We start from the raw sequence: 12,858 nt of genomic DNA on the forward strand, positions 1-12,858 counted from the left end.
GCTGAGGTCGTAAGTACGTAAAAACATCGAGCCTCTAAAAACATTTGTAAATCGTATTTCATGGAAAAAGCTGCCCCTCTCACGCTGCTGAGTTAGCCAGGAGGATGGATATGAGGATTTGTTGATAGGTCACTAAATCCTGTTCTGCAGTGCAAAAATCGAGGGACAAAATACCAGTAGCAAGGTCAAGGAAGCTTCCAGGGCTGTCACTTCCAGCTGCTCTGCTGTTTTGTGTCACCTCTGTCTGTGATTCCTCTGGTTCCCTCAGGTGAGCACAGAGCTGCTCCGACAGAGCCCAGACCCCTTCCATCCCGCCAGTGTGTCTTGTACGTGAGCCTTCAGCCCACTGCCATCTTTCCTAGTGCATTTCTCTGAAGGGGAGGTTCAGTTTTCCAGAAAGATTTTTCCCTGTAGTCTTGGTTCTCTCATCAAGCTGTGAAAAGCTCCCATTGGCATCACTACCTGAATCCTATCACCCATGCTAAACCTTATGTAGCTGCCTTCTATTATAGAATAATAGACAGACACGGGATCCTCAAATGGATGAAGAACCCAATTCAAACAAAGCAGTTCTTTGGGATTTGAAATGTCCTGCAGGGCCGTATCCACTGGGACACAGGAGTGTCTAAGTGCACAGGCAGGGCCTATTGGAATTATCCTTATTCTAAGAGAAAAAAATCACCTCATCCTGACAGGCTACAAGTTACACAGGATTTTGTGATTAAATCAGAATTATTCATACCAATTTCGTGTTCAAAACTCCAGAAAAATAAGAAAAGATTTCATGTGGTGGAAAACCCCAGTAGGCTGTGTGGGAGCCTCCAGAGTCAGATTGTGATAGCGTTGGGAAAGGGTTGAAAAGCAACATAGCAGAGTGAGATCAAACCACAGCACATGTGTTGTTGTTACTGTTACTAATATTGTTTCCACAAATGTTTGAGATGTTGTAGGTATTTCTCAGACATAAAAGAAAGAATTACATCTGGCCAGGTAGTTCACAGTGGGATATGAGCTTTTTTTTCAGTTTGACATGGAAACAAAATAAACACAACATTAGCAATTATTTGGTTTCTTGCTGAGAATATGTTATGTAACTACTCTGGCTTTCTTTCCTCATAACATAGGGTGGGGAAGTTGATAACTGTAGAGAAAAGAGTAATACAGACATTCAGCCACCCTGCAGCATTTCCGAGAATCACCTTTGGCAGGTGCAGAAAAGATGTCCATGAACTTCCAGAGCCTCCCAGCAGGAGTTCTTTATCGCATTCCATACTGTGATAAAAGAGCAGAATCAATAACTCAGAGAATGGGGACTGAGCAGCTGATGCTGAATAGAAGTCTTAGGAGGCAAAGGGTATTTGAGAAGAACTTAATAAGCAATCCAAGTTTCTCCAGTCCTCTGTAATCCACGTTTAATTTCAGTTTGCAAGGGCCAGCCTACAGGATGGTTACTCCAGATTTATACCAGTATAAGCAAGAATGGAAAAACCAGACACTTAAGGAATGAAAATTCAGCCAGAAGATTGAAGGGAATAAAATGTCATCCAATGATTAGTTTGGGCAATGGAACAGAGTGCATTATGTTTGAAAAGGGAGAGCCACACTGCACTATTAGGTGCTCCAGTGCCACAGAAAGGGCTGGAGAGGAAGAGCTGGTCCATCTACACACCTACACACATCCTTCTGCACATCAGGGCACCCAGGTACAAATCCCAGCTGCCTGGGAGGAGAAATACATCATTTGGCTATGTCTCTTCCCAGGCACTCTGCACTTCCCAGGCAGATTTAATTTTTTGGAGGTGAAATTGAACAATTGGCAAAGGCCCAGTATCTCAGAGAAATGTGAAAAAACCTCAGAAATGAACTTGTGTGGCAATGAGGATGTGCTGGGAGGAGCCTGCTGGTCCCTTGCTGGTGGAACCCTTTGGCAATCAGAAAACTCTGTGAAGCATGGGATCCACACACAGGAAATACAGAACAAGAGAGATCTAGTCTTGTTTCAAGCCTCTTTTGGTATATCCCAAACATTTATTGCCCACAGACCCATTTTCTTAGCTATGCAACTCCTCTGTGGGAGCATCAAGTTCCATATTAAGGCTGTTTAGGTTCTTTGCCCTTACTGCTCCCTTTGAAGGACCATGCAAACGTGTGATATCCATCAACAGCTAGAAAAGTTTTCTGTAGTTTTCAGTCTAAACATGCTGTTGATCAGATAATAAAAATTTTATCTCACAGCCATGTTAACCTTTAACTTAGTTCTTTTCCCACTCTATTTATCTTAAGATCTATTTATAAAGGACTTGCATAGATCTATTTATAAAGGACTTGCATATTGTTCCTCCACTGTCACACTGAAGAAGTCATGTTCTTTTTATCTCTCCCTAAGACTGCTAATTCTGTAATTGCTCTAATAGCCAGTCTGCACTGATTCCAGTTCAAGCTAATCTTTTTCAACACTGTTGACAGGAACTGTATAAATATTTCACACAAAATCTTACCAGTGCCTTGTCTAAAAGTGCCAATATTTCCTTCTCTGCTAAAAATCTCACCTAACCCATCTGAGCACTACATTATCTGTCTCCACAGCTGTGTTGTACTGGGAGATTTGGCACACTGTCAGTCTATCAGAACACTCAGATCTTTTTCCTTCTCTGTTGCTTCCAGCTGATGAATCCCAAGAACATGACTTTGCAGTTCACATTATTAAATTTCTATCACTGCAGACAAGAAGGTCATCTAATTCCAGTGAGGTGATCTGGTCCTCCTCAGGACTGGCAATACCTTCCATCGTTTAATCACCATGCACAGTTTTTGAGGCTAGGCCTGATTATGTTCCTAGTCATGGAAATGTAGATTCTATGGTATTGCTCCAAAGAGTGATCCCTGAGGAACACTGTGGGGTAATTGGCTCCATTCTTGTAGTTCCATTTTTATTATAACCTGTTGCTCCTTCTTTGCATTGTTTTTATATTAATCCCTATCACCTCCACCTTCAGTAATGATTTCCTGCAGAGTGTTGTATCAAATGATCTGTTTGAATTTCAGTAGACTGAGTTCATTGCATTATTTCATTCTGGAGAGATGATTATTTTACTCAAGATACACCAGCTCAGTCTGATACCCTCTGCTCTGGTAAACCATGTATGTTTTCTCACATTCTGTTTGCCTCCCTACAATTAATTGTTCCTTCTTTCAAAGTTTGTTCTAAGACTTGGCATTATACTGAATTTTAAAAATACATTTTAGAATATGTATATTTTCTAAAAATACATTTCAGAATATAAACATTGTATTTGCTATGCTGAAGTCCTAGGCAAGCTTTCATTGAAATTCATTAAACACTGGCTGCTTTTACTTGTAAATTCATATACCAGTTATTTCAGTGTGCTAGGGAGGAGATTGTATGTATTCCTCAATAGTTTTTTGCATGAAGAAATATACTTTGTTTCTCTTAAGGCTTGTAATTTCTGTTACACTACAGCTTCCTTTATATGTCATTCCCATCTGTTATTAGCCTAATGTCAAAGCAAAGGATCATTGCTTATTCTCAAGCAACACCATCTCTGATTTATTATTAAAGAAAACCACCTTATACCATGCCTGTGTCTTTGATGGAGCTCTTCCATCACTGGTGGCGTTTTTCTGCTTTAGGTCTGGGAAGTTAAAGTCTTCCTTAAACAAAGAATTGCAGTTATTACTTTCCTGTAATTTTACATCGCTCATAATTCATATTCAAATTTGAATAGAGGAAGGAAGCTGTAAAAGATCCTCAGCAATATCTTGCTGGGGCAGTTTTTGTCATCTCTAGTCTGAGTAATTTCCACCCAAACAGAATTTGCTTGGTCAATGTGATCACAGATTTCTTTACACTCAGCCATTTCCTCTAGATTCAGTGACACCCTCCCTCTCCTCTCATTTCTGTCTTCCCTAACCAACAGCCTGCATACTGCATTAGTGGGAATATTCTGTTCTCAGCAGAAATGCAGAAGACCTCTCCATGCTCCAGCAAAGTTGCTGATGAGCTTCTGATATCTCATCTTGCCTTTGACATTGCCATTCTGTCTGAACACGACAACTTTCAAGGAAGACAGGGCATGGCCTGTGTGAGGCGCAGGGAGAGGCTGTGCCCTGCCAGTGCCCAGGTGGTAACCAAACACTTTTCACAATCAAAGATGACCTGAAAATAGACATTTGATAGTTTAGCTGCCTGTGTGAACCCCCTGACTCCACAGGTTCTCAGACCCTGACTACCCTCTCAGGATTGTCGTAGAGAAGAATTAATATGAAGAAAAAGTACAGAAACACTGATTTTTGTGCTTATTGATTTGTTCCCCTGTGGATGTCATATTTCCAATATTTTTCTGGACTTACAGCCAACGAGAATAGTCAGGGCACTTCCTATGGAGTGATCTACTTGAGCTAATCTGCATGTCTTACTTGTTCTTCAGAGAAATTATTTTAGCCCCATCATGAGGCCGTTCACTGAGGTTATAAATTTCAGCAGAGCCAGGGGAGAAATGTGCTCCTACATACCTGATCCCCTGAATCCACCAGAGATCTGCTTCTTGTCACTGATGCAACATCAAACAAAAAATAAAGGACTTGTTGAGAAACGACATTGCTGGAGTTCTTTTGGCCCCAGTCACTCATGTCTGCACACACCCAGTTGCTGTGGCTGGGAGTGCCTCCAAACAGAGCTGGATGATGCAAAGCATTTTCCAACTGTTTGCACAATGAAGAATTGCCATCACAGGCTCAAGAGCAACTGTTTTGAGAAAGTAAATATTGTGCATTTCTGGATTAGATAACAGCTAAGGGCAGCACGCATTGTGGCTGGAGCCTGAAGGCAAAGCATAGCAGCAAGGCTGAAGAGCGGTTCTTGTCTCCCACAGGAGGATGAGACTGAGGCTTGCAGCTCAAGGAATGCTCTCCCTTTTACCCATTACCATTGGCTGCATCGTGCTTAATTTTTCAGACATGTAAAATTAAATTAGACAGGAGGACAGCAGCAAAAGGTTGGGTGAATTGGAGAAAGAGTAATAAGTTTGTATCTGATTCGTTTTCAAACCATTCCATCAGATCAAAAATAGACTCAGTTCTCTTCAAAGGGCCAGCAGTTCCACAGTGTTTACAGTTTAGCAGCTCTGGTCAGAACTTCTGCATTTTTCCATGTAGCAAAAACAGTTCTGTAACTGCAACATTATTAATTCAGCTACAATAACTCTCCTGTTATCTGGTAACACTTTTTGACAATGTTTCCTTATTGCTGTTCTCACACCTTTCCATTGCAGTATGTTACAGAAAGGATTGGCATTTACCTGGCATATTGTATCTGCAAAATGCTTTAGTAGGTCTTAATTAGCAGTTCTCAGAGAGTACGAGGAGGTCATTTTTCAATAGAGAGGATAGGAACAGCAATTTTAGTATTGAAATGTCCCACTGGTATTTCTGTGGGCTGTTTCATGCTCAGAATATTTTTTGGGAGATATTTTGTCAGAGGCACATCTTTTGAGGAGTTTGGGGGTTGATTACTGCAAAAGCACAATATGGTTTAAACTCATACCACCAGTGCAATAGTTTCTAAAAAGATAGAATGGTTGGCAAAGAACTTTTGGCCTACTGGTAACAGAGTGTACAGGCCTTCTTCCCACCAGCAGAATGTGAGGAAACTCTGAAATTTCTTGTCATCTTGGTGAGGCACCTGCATCTCTAAGAGTTCTTCTTGCTTGCCTGTGCTGAAAGGTGGCTGAGACAGGAGGTTGTTTCACCTGGGGGAAGAATTATACCTGTGGAAAGTGGCTGCTGAAATAAACACTTGATCTTGTGTCTACAGTTTTAGGATGGAGAGTGAACAAGAGTCTTACCTAAAACTGGTGAAACAGTCCAGCTTGTGGGATTCATAGCAGTAATTCTGTGCAGTCTGTATAATGCTCCTTGGGCTGGAAACCCTGTTGGGTAGATAGGATTTTGTCCATGATTTCAGCTCTTAGAGAGAGTGTCACTGCAAATAGTACCATAATTAAACACCGATGAAGAAAATTGGGCAAACGTGTGCTCTTGTTTCTGAACATTATCCTTCAGCTCCAGCTCGGGGAGTTTTGCACATGCAGCAGTATGTGAGACAGCTTAATAGAGATGGCAAGGATACAACAATATTGATGATACTGTAATTACACCAGTTGTATTTTAATAGTGCCTACCTGCCAATATATGTCCCAGGTTCAAATCAGCATGACTGATTGGTTTAGAAAAATGTGTTGTTTCGGTGCCTTTACAGTCAAAGCAATTAGTAATTCAGCTTTTTGCAGTCTTCAGCAACAATCCAGGTCTTTTCAAAGCATTGTATTCACGCTGGTTTTTCTGATAAAATGAACTTTGCAATGGAAACTCTCATTCTGACTGCCAGGCAGTATTACCAAATCAGGGTTGTGACCCTGTAAGATGCACATGAGTCAGCATTGGGTTGAAGTTCTGACTGCAGAATCAAAGTGCAAAGACTTATTTGGCTTGTGGGATAGAGGAGCCTTATTCAATACCTCACATCTCATTCTATAACCTGACAATGCACAATGTGGGTTTCCAGGGGATGTTTGCTTGAGGGCTGAGCAGAAGGGAAGGTCCCAGCATCGTAGCCTGCTTTTTAGTTCACCATAGATTCATTAGCATTTAGGGGAAATGTTTTATGAGTGATCACACACTTCTTTGTTCAAAACTGTATTGTAATGTGAACTACATGTCACTGAAAATACAGAATAATCTTTTCTGTTTACAGAACTAGGCAGTCTAGACTTCAATTTATTTATGGTATTTATTTAAAGATTCAGTTTTGACCTAGATCCAGTTCTCGTTTCTGAAAGCTACATAAAGTTCTGACTTGCAGCAATTTTCTTCTTAAGGCTGTTAATGTATATTTATGTAAAATCAAGAATTCCAGCCTCTTATTACACAAACCATGTAGTATTTTTAACAAGAGTCAATTGATTCTATGTAAAATTATGCACAGGATACTGCAGGCAGGGGGAAAAATCATTGTTGTCCATACATATTTGCTATTAACTGCTTTAACTTGACCTACCTGGTTTTATAAGCAGCAATGTCAGGGGAATTAATTGCATCAGAGTCTGTGGAGAGAAAAATCAAGGAAGAATTCTATTCACCCCAAATTAAGCTTTAATACTGCAAAGCTGTCATTATGTGTATCAAAGGCTGTTGAAAGTCATGTTGCTGGGAATAACCAGGGGGCTTGTTATTGCAGTCATGATCATCTTTCTGACAGAAGCTCACTTTCAGGAAATGTGATATGAAATTTTCCTTAGGTTCTCATCTCATTCCCATACTGTGTTTGTTTCACTCTTAGTGGCTTCATCTTTAATTTCTCAGTTAGGAGCTAATTATCTACAAAACTGTATAATGAAAGATGAGCAAGTCTGAAAGGAGTCTTAAGTGAATGCAAGTTACATTTTCTTTTCCTAATTTTGGGAATGGGAGTTTCCTCAACTTGTTTGGGTTGAGGCCCTTGTGTAAATAGGATCATACTGTGCCTCTAAACATAGCCACAGATTCTGATTTCTGCTTCTTGTAGATCCATTTAAAAGGCACTGTTTTCTTCCATAGCCTTGTTAAGTGGGTGTATTTCTTCCTTTCTAGTAATCTCTGCAATATCTTATCAGTCTCTCAGGGGCTGACCCTTCTCTCTGTGAATGGCCGGAACTGCTGCTGAAGTCTGTAGCAATTAAACAAAGGGCAGAATCAACGAGGGATTCTCTTGGTGGCTTAAAGGCTTACAGAATTAGTAGCACTAATGTAGACATTGTTCCATTGGAATTTTATATGCATTCTTACACATGTATGTCTATCATGTGCAAATCTATCTGTGGAATTCTGTTCCATCCTTCCTCAGTAATTTTTACTTTTTATTAAGACCAGGCAGGAGCCTGAATTCTTCTGCCAAATATAGTTCCATGAAGCAAAAAGCAAAAGCATATCAATAATAATGCAGTGGACAGAGAACACAGGAATGACTGTTCTGCCTCAAATCCATTTGAATGTGTCTGCTTTATGCTGAAATCACTGCACAAAACAATCAGTTGCAGTGTAAGTCTCCTTCTGTAAATAAACATGGCTATATATGATAGCTGTTCCCAGGCCAGATGATGAAGGAGACTCAAAATTACATACACAAAATGCATGACCAATTGCATATTTTAATTTGTAATTATCACAAGTGCTTATGCTAATTGCTTGTTGTTCAGTAGCAGTAAAATAAAACACAACTGGTGTAGTGTTTGCTGTCAATCCATTTTCAGTGTAGAACAACTGATTTATTGGTCCTCTGAACCAATGAATATTCTTTCTCTGTGTGAGTGATCTATATATACCTAGAAATCATTAAATGCAAGACTCCTTCAACATAGGATCAGCAAATCCATAAGTTACTATGTACCTGCTGTGTTCCAAATGGTGACTTTCATATCTATGTCTTATTTAGATTTTTGCCTCTAACAGTGGGCTGAGCATTGTGTTTTCATTGTACAGCACTAAACCTACTTTCTCTAATATTCTGTAATGTCATGCAGTTCTATACAGCAGCACAAACTCTGCTTAAGGGAAGAAAATAGCCAGAGCCATCTGGAGAGGTACTGAATTTCTCAGTAGTGGACAAAGTGTATTTCAGACAAGGACAGGAATGACAGAGCAGAAAATAAGTTAGAGCAGATATGGGAAACAATATCCATTGGTGAGATCTTTGGACACTAAACCAATCTGTGGCAGAGCTCCTGTGTGTTTCTCACTCGAGAATTTGCTCTGTAAGGAGAACTGTGTGCATTAATTGAGCCACCTGCATAAGTGCCACAGCACCAGAGCGTACAGAGGTGAGCCTGGGTTCAGGCCGTAACTGGAGCTGTTCAGATCTCTGTGGGAGTCATTGGCAAGTGATGGTGGGGCACACACAGGGCCTTGCAGTGATCAGCTTGATGTTCTAGGACCTTTCTTCTTGTTGTGGTTTAATCCCAGATGGAAACTCAGCCCCCTGCAGCCACTCACTCACCTGCCTGGTGGGATGGGGAGAGAATTGAAAGGGTAAAAGTGAGGAAACTCATGAGTTGAGATGAAGACAGTTTAATGGGTAAAGAAGATCAACACACACAAGTAAAGCAAAACAAGGAATTCATTCACCACTCCCCATGGGCAGTCAGGTTCAGCCATTCCAGGAAAGAAGAGCTCCACCACATGTAACAGTGACTTGGGAAGGCAAATGGCACCACTCCGAAAGTGCCCCCCTTCCCTATTCTTCTGCCAGCTTTAAACATGGAGCATGAAGCTCTGTGGTCTGGGATATCCCTTGGTCAGTTGGGGTCACCTGTCCTGGCTGTGTCCCTTCCCAACTCCTTGTGTACCCCCATCCTCCTGTTTGGCGTGTGGGGTGAGGAGCAGGAAAGGCCTTGACTCTGTGTGAGCTCTGCTCAGCAAGAACTACAACATCTACACTGTTTCCAGCATAAATACAAAACACAGCCCCATACCAGCTACTGTGATGAAAATCCCAGCCAAACCAGCACATTTCTCCACTTTCTCTTCCATTAGCACCTCATGTACAGGATGAGGCTCGCAGTACATGAGACCAGGAATCCTCAGAGTGGCTATTTCCTCTGCAGTGGGTCTGCCCAGGCAGGGAATCTAGATCAGCATGGACAATGTTAACAGATGGCTGCCAGGTTCATGTTTGCCAGCTGGAGAAAAGCACAATGCAGCAGGGATGTGTGTCCAAGCCCTTCACCAGTGGTGGGACCAGCCAGTGAAGAGGAAAGCTCTTGTAACTGTCCTGATCTCCAACAACCATAAGCAAATCTAGGCAGAGGAAAAATCTGGTATCACACACTGATGTTGTGCTTATGCACAAAGAGCATTGGAATATTTTCTTGCATGACAGGAGTATTTAATGTGTAGGAATGTAATGTGAGTTGTGTTAATTTGCTTGATAAAAATAACATTTTCTGTACCTATCTTCAGTGATTCAGCATTTTGAGACACGCCTTTAGGAAAAATAAATGTATCTAATGGTTTGTGTGGGATAAAGAATATATTTGGGTCAAATTAAAAAGTGGTCCATACTTTGGTGGATAGTTAAGCTGTAAAATTTAACCAAGGAAAGGGTAAAACTGATAATCTTGCTTTTACTAGCTCAGCAGTAAGCAGAGCAGGTGCAAGCCATGTTTAATCCATGGCCCCTGGGAAATGGTAATGTTCATTTCTGTTGTCTTCCTGTGCCAGATGCCAGGCTCTCCAAATTTCTAATTGAGAGCACTGACTAGAAAGACTGATAAGGCACAACTGAGCACCTGGGTCGCATCAAAATGAGAAAAGCTCTTTAACTGCTGCTTATTGTAATATCCCACTGTAGGCAACACCTGTGGTATGACTTTATAAATAGATAACCTGAGCTGTGCTCACACAGGGGTAATTCAGAAGTTGTCAGCTTGTTAGGCAGCTTTCCAGCAGTGTGCTGATGGCACATGCCCATAACCCAAGAGGAAATAATTCTTCATGTTTATGTAGTACACTATGACATAAAGTTGTGGGGGTTTTGTTATTTTGAAACTTCCTAGTCTGCTTCTGCATAAAAAGAAGTTCTAAGCAGATGTGGTATTAGCATTTTGTAATGTCTTGGAATAGGTATGTCACCTGCCATGTTCTAAAAACATTTGGATGTTCAAAATTACTTAGCCCTGGTAGCACACACCTGCAGAGGAACTAAACTTTTGGTAAAGGTGCTGATAACTGTTTTCATATCTAGTCTAATCTGTTACGATGTTTTTTCTCCATTTACAGTGGTAGTCACTGTACCCCCTGGAGTTCATATCACTGAAACACCACATCCTTTTGGTATTGTATACAGATATGAAAGAGGTCCTCTTGCTGAACATACTACAGCCCATGGGTTTGGATTAGCTTTGGACCTTTGGACTGAATTTCCTTTATGTTACGATAATTTACATTTGAAAATATGAAAAGCAAAATGCATTTTTCAGCTACCATTGCTTCCTGATTACTCAGTGTGTAAGAGGTTGATTCATGAGATTCATATGTAGTCAGCGAATTGTCATCAAACCCCTTTCTGCTCTTCAGAAGTCGTTTAGATTCTGTATTTTCTGATATATCATAAACATCCCACTAAGGTACCGTTGTTGGTTTTTACATTGCTTTGATATCAAAAGAAAACACCAGTTCCCCATAAAGATAAATGCATTTTTTTATTTGGACCAATTGTTCTTTTCTGGGATTGGAGAGCAAAATTGTAACTATTGACATTTAATGAATGGGATCAGACCTTCTTACTTTAATCAAAGCTTTGAAATGAAGCGAGGTGAGGAGGTGAGCATTTTGAAAAATGTCTTTTGTTCTCAGGTTGCTCATGCTTATAAAAGGTGGGCTCGTTCCCCGGATTTTCTTAAAGTTCATCAGTAAAAATATGAGACATATTTCTCCATATCCTGGCACACATGAGTAATGTCAATCACAAAAGCAGCTCTACTCCCTTGCAGGACACGGCCAAAACAATATAGTGCAGAGTGAAGGACATGCAATGCTCCTATAATGCTGTAACAAGGGATAGGAAAAAATATCCCCCATGGTGAGTTGAGCTCAGTAAGTTGTTAGTGTTGGAGCTGGAAAACCAGTTATAGTGAATATGAACCTTGCTTAAATTCTCACAATCTTTTTATTTGTCTGTATTTTATAACTCTACAAGCAAAGCGACTTCACCTGTAAGACTACAACATGTACATAATTTTGTAAACCTGTTTATGTTGGATTAGCTTTATTAAAAAGATAAAGGGATTGTGGAAGATAGAAGGGCTTTGATTCTTGGATGATCTTTGGACTCTCAGACTGCAAGGAGAAGGCAAATGAGCTACGTATTTCAGGTCTGTTTTTGTAAGTAGCCAGTTAATAAGTAAACTTTTAAAATAAGGTGCTGGCCTTAAGAGGGACAAGGTTTTTTAAAATGCATCTGATATTTGTTTTTAGTGAGTTGTTCCTTGTCTGTGGCACAAGCTTTGCTCATTGGTTTTTATTGCTTTCTCTGTAATAATTTTTCACTGAGGTATTTTTTACCTCTTTCTCTTCTGATTACCAAATAGTACAGAAATTTATAACCAAATGCTACCTTCTGTAAATGGTTCTTGTTCTAAATATGATCTTTTAAACAAATAATTATTAAAAATAATGAAAATATTAAAAAGTTTGTTTTCCAGTTTACATGTGCAGGATATATTGGTTTGTGCTCCTTCCTCAGTTGACAAGATTCTTCCTGATCCTGCTTAATATGTCTTGATTCACCCAATTCTTCTCTGTGTAATTGGTCATGTTGAAATGTCAGTGCTCTGGAAGACAACATTCATTAATATAAGAAAAACACATAAGAAAGCATTAACTTTTCAGTACAAGGTACATCCTTCCCTTGCAGTGCTGTAATGAACTGCACCTTCCTCTAAATCTTGGACCCTTGTGCTTTTCTTCCAAGTGTGCTTGGAAGCTTTCAGCTGCAAGCATCGAGACACCAGCTGTCTCTCTGTTAGCAGCTTCCTTACTCTTCTTTTATTCTTTTCTGGATCTGCCCTCCACATCCAAGTACTTCTTTCAAAAATTCGTTTTGTCAGTATTACAAATTATTTCCAAATTGGGATGAGCTTCCCCCCCATACACAGAGGGGTTCTTAGCCTGAAGCCTTTGCTCATGCTTTCACTAAAGCTAAGTGTGGAAGCCAGTGAGAAATTGTTGAAAGGGAATGCAAGAGGTCTAAGATAATTTCTGGTTTAATTTTAGAGCAGTTGCATAGGATTGGGTTATTAAAGATAT

The 12,858-nt window shown here is 40.2% G+C and overlaps 1 long non-coding RNA gene across 1 annotated transcript; it reads right to left on the minus strand.

Moving 5' to 3' along the window:
• Positions 1-5,626: 5,626 nt before the first annotated feature.
• Positions 5,627-6,336, minus strand: LOC121668775. Its single transcript, XR_006017556.1, has 3 exons — positions 6,201-6,336; positions 5,865-5,948; positions 5,627-5,768 (listed from the first exon to the last, which is right to left on the minus strand). It is a non-coding gene; the product is annotated as an uncharacterized LOC121668775 (long non-coding RNA).
• Between the last annotated feature and the right edge of the window lie 6,522 nt (positions 6,337-12,858).

Source organism: Corvus kubaryi, unplaced genomic scaffold (genome assembly GCF_017639235.1).
Source record: "Corvus kubaryi isolate FWS band 111438036 unplaced genomic scaffold, C.kubaryi_AGA036_p1.0 37387, whole genome shotgun sequence".
Classification (NCBI taxonomy): Eukaryota; Metazoa; Chordata; class Aves; order Passeriformes; family Corvidae; genus Corvus; species Corvus kubaryi.